The following is a 4,289-nucleotide window of genomic DNA, read 5'->3' as shown; positions in this document are numbered from 1 at the left end:
CGCAGCCGCGCGGCCCCGGGTGCCCCGTGTCCCCGCCTCCGCGAACAACTGCACGAGGCTGTCGTGGCCGGCGACTTAATTTTTGATGAAGTAGATTGTAAAGCAGCAATAAAAACCCCGACCCCATTGACTTCCTTCCCCAACGAAGGATAAACCCCTCCTTCCTCCTTCATCTTAAAGAAGAATCTGCACAGAGAACAGCCCATAAATCACTCTGCGTTTCTTTAAAAAGATCCCTCTAAACACCTGCAGGGTTTATGTTCTTAGCGTACACTTAAAAAATCAAGTTCTCCAGAAAGAAAGCCAGGTCAGGAGGCAGGGGGGTGAGTTCTGGAAGTCTTTGATGATTTGTTGAGCATATAAACATCGAAGAAGATGCGTTAGCCCGGGCTCATCGCCCGAGCCGCTGTGAGTGTCACCCAGGGAAGGGGGCGCGCGGCCCTGGAGAGGGGGACCGGCGGGGTGTGTGCCTGCGCGGGGCCGTATCACATGTCCAGGAAACACAATCTCCTGTTCCAAAGGGAGGTGGCTTTCATCCAGGCTTCAATTTCTGACATGTGCACGGAGATCAATTTTTGCTTGGGTTTTCTACTCGCATCGTCTACGTTTGAAGAGAGGAAGAGTCTCCGGTGCTGTATCTTAATTAGGGAGTGTGGGATTTCAGTGTTTCATTTGTTAAATATTGTTAACTCTCGTCCTCTTCACTAAAGTCTTCAAAATGCTCAGTTTATAATATTACGTATAACAGAGCTATCGCCGCCGTGCGCAGTGCATTCCCTGCTGGTTTAGAAAACGTGGCTGATATTAATAAAAGCCAACTACTTAACGCCTTCGCATTGCAATCTGAAACGCTATCTGCAGGGGAAAACATCATTATCTTCGCAGAAATTCTATGAGGTCTTATGTCTAAAATCTCCAACAAGCAAAAGAGCTGCCCGCTCCCTCTGACTTCCACTGACTGGCGTTCGCTTCCTCCCAGCTGCTGCCACACGGTGTCCAGGCTGCCGTGTGAACGGCCTTCTCGGTCCCGGGAGAGCTCAGCTCCAAACACTTCCGTGTCTATTACCGGAGGAGGCAGGAAGAAGAGGAAAATGGTTTTCTACCCGAAGATTCACTTTACGTCTGACCTCCAAACGCTTATTTACTCGAAACCGACAAAAGGCCTAAGCAGTCACAGAAAACCGAAACCTTTTCTGCCCCAAACCATGAACGGCCCCCCTGCCCGCCCCCCACCCCCACCGGCTTGGCTCCCTGTCCAGTTCACAGTCCCCTGGCTTTGCCTCAAGTCCCTAAGATTACTTTCAAATACCCTTTCTAACAAGACCCCAGCAAGAGGCCACTAATTTCTAGGGCACAAAAAGCCACTGGAGGGAGATGCGTTTGTCAATATCAACTGGTCCAGCAATTTCCCACCCTCAGACACGTCGGCCTATCGGAGCTGGCAGATGTTTAGACAAGATTTTATAAATTGTTCAATATCAGCCCATAATGAACCCCAACTGACCATTCCAAAGCAGCTAAAAGCATCCGGGACGTCCCCCGCTGGGATGCAATAATGCGCTCAGGCTGCAGTATTATTAATCACGGAATAAAATAGATGAACCTCTTGAAAAATAAGTGTATGATTGATTAAAGGGCAATCTGAGAAGCTATTATTCTTGTTTTATAACCGTAAGTTATATTCACTCAATTTATCTTTGGAGAGGAAATAAATGATTGTTCATTTCTTTTCTGAAATTATATTATATGGATATCCATATAATTTTGCTGAAAATTAAAGTGACAGGTTTGCTGCTTTTGTGATACTAATCAAAGGAAAGATGTTACTTGACTACAAATTCTAGACTTGTCCTATAATTAGATAGTGAGTAACACAATAACGAGGCAATAGGCTGAGGGTGTTTAAACTTTTCTTTGCCCCCAGGGTGCGGGCCACCGAGAGGAAAATAAATCTTCTCCTCCCAGATTTTCCCCTGGTGTTTAATGTGAGTTATAGGAAAAGGAGAGTTAAGAAGTCATTCAATAAATCTGAATCGTCTATGCCAATTTGGATAATTCAGGCTTTAAAATAAGCACTTACTTCTATCAGTAATTTATGGGGTGTGTGCGTGTAGGGGGGATCACTCTATTACCCACGTTATCGCAATTTTCCAGTTTACTGAGGAGCTTTCCGTAAGACAGCACCAGAAATAAATATTAAATGGACCCTAACGCAGAGGGGTGTCAGGTCATTTTATTTTCCCAAGTTTTAAAAAATTTACACTGACAAGTAAATGCATATTTAGAGCACGAGATTTGAATTTTCTTGCAATACATGTGCATATAAATAACCTAAGACACACCTGTCTCCCTACTATGCATTTCTCGTCCATCTGCTTTTTTTTTTTTTTTTTTTTTTAATGAGCGAACAGAAGGAGATTATTTTACACATTTTCATTAAAAAGTCTGAGGTCAGGTCATCTGGGGTAGGGACTCTTTACCCAAATCTCTCATCTCAGAAAGAGGCGCCCCGAACACCACGTGGTTGTAGGCTAGTCTGCTTTTATTTACAATTTAAGATATAAATTAGTAAAGAATTATTGTTAGACAACCAACAAAGATTGTATAACCAGCAATGTTCAAATAAAAACCAGGCAGAATTTATTTACAAAAAGTTTAGATTCCATTGCAATACAACTTGCATAAATTACTAGAAGCTTTATATCATTATAAAAATAAATATCAAATTTGTTTCCACTTCTTAAGTACTCGAGTTCTTCAATCACGTTTTATTTCTACTGTGTACATCTTTTACAAATAAATTTTACAGTAAATCCTATCACACCTACAGACTATATATACCGTGGCAATGAAGTGATCAATTCAAGATATCCTGAGAAAAAAGATTGTTTTTAAAAGTCACACATACATTGGGGAAGCTATACTATGCCAACAAATTCACATATATCCAACAAAAGTCCGTTCCGTTAGTTTGCGGCTGACAGTGTTCGTGGCTCCATGACAGTGGCACAAGACTCGGTCGGGGTGAGAGCGGCTTTTCCTATCTGTTTATTTATGAACTTGGGAAGAGAGAACGGCCTGCTGACTTTTTTTCCAAAGCAATTGTGACACCTACCTGCGGACCAAGGAAAAAACCAAATCCTTCAGTTGCACGCCAATATCAAAACGTTCTCAAAATGAGTCAGTGTGCACCGGTTCTGGCTCTTTCCCGCCTTTGAGACCTGTGATTTAGTAATTTTGCCTCGTTGTAAAACTGGCATTTTTTTCGAACTATTGCTGTGAGCCTGGCAAACTGCAGGGTCCTATATAGGCCACCTGGACACAGGGGACGCCTGGGAACAGACCATGCCTCTTGTCTCTCAGTCTCACTCTACAGACACCGCCCAGAAAGGCCTCTGACACCCACGTTTCAGGAGCAGCCGCTCATGGAAGCCAATGCCTGTGCTGTGTCCAGCGCACTGCACACACGTCCCCAGACTGAGAAGCCAGCACACACATGCTCACTCCGCTTAAGGAGCGATGCTTCAAAGCAGGACTTAAGCAAAAGGGAGGGGCTCTATGCAAGAGAAGGCATCCGCTGCCGCTTAAAGGAAAAAGGATCGAGAACATTGCAATGCTCTGTCCGCGGCCCCCATGACGAGAAGCGAGAAGCGAGCAGCTCGCCGTCAGCGAGATCCCCAGGCTGGGCGGACGGCAGGCCCACTTACTTGCATTGCTGTGCTGTGCAGGCCCCTCTATAGGTAGGGCTGGACGCCCCCACCGACCGCCGTGCAGCCCTCAATGGCATCTGTCACGGGAGGGGGCAGTTAGTCAGGACCCGCCCCACGGCCACCGCCTCCCGGCCTGCAGCACAGCCATCAGCCCGCACCCAGGCGCTGGCTCCCTGCGCAGGGCAAACAGGGGGCCTGACTCTCCCCACCGCTGTCTGGCACAGATTCTGGCCACATCTCCTTTCCTTTTTCCTTCCTCCTTGAGCTCCTCCTGGAGCCCGAACTATGGGCAAAGGAGGCGACACGGAGAAAGGACAGAAAGAGTAAGGCGCTGGCTTTCTGTTGCGGAGGACCAAGGCCTCGCGGGTACGCGGACTCGGCTTCTCTCCGTCAAAGGCGGGAGAGGAGCGTCGGCTGAGGCCGTGGGCGCTCCGAGCCGAAGCTGGGTCAGCAGGGACAAACTGCGACCTGCGTTTTGTGGCGGTGTGCGTTTGCCAACACTAAAACAGCCTGACGGCGGTGGCGACGATGGTAATAATAAGTCCAACGCCAAGGAAACGCTACCCGGCCAGGTCGCCT

The 4,289-nt window shown here is 47.1% G+C and overlaps 1 long non-coding RNA gene across 1 annotated transcript; it reads right to left on the bottom strand.

Annotated features, from left to right (window-relative positions):
* Window positions 1-2,218: 2,218 nt before the first annotated feature.
* LOC107196038 lies at window positions 2,219-4,283 on the bottom strand. The gene is made up of 2 exons (XR_001517358.2): window positions 3,708-4,283; window positions 2,219-3,115 (listed from the first exon to the last, which is right to left on the bottom strand). It is a non-coding gene; the product is annotated as an uncharacterized LOC107196038 (long non-coding RNA).
* Window positions 4,284-4,289: the final 6 nt, after the last annotated feature.

The sequence above is a fragment of the Pteropus alecto genome, unplaced genomic scaffold (assembly GCF_000325575.1).
Source record: "Pteropus alecto unplaced genomic scaffold, ASM32557v1 scaffold137, whole genome shotgun sequence".
Classification (NCBI taxonomy): Eukaryota; Metazoa; Chordata; class Mammalia; order Chiroptera; family Pteropodidae; genus Pteropus; species Pteropus alecto.
This window is presented reverse-complemented; position numbering and strand designations above follow the sequence as displayed.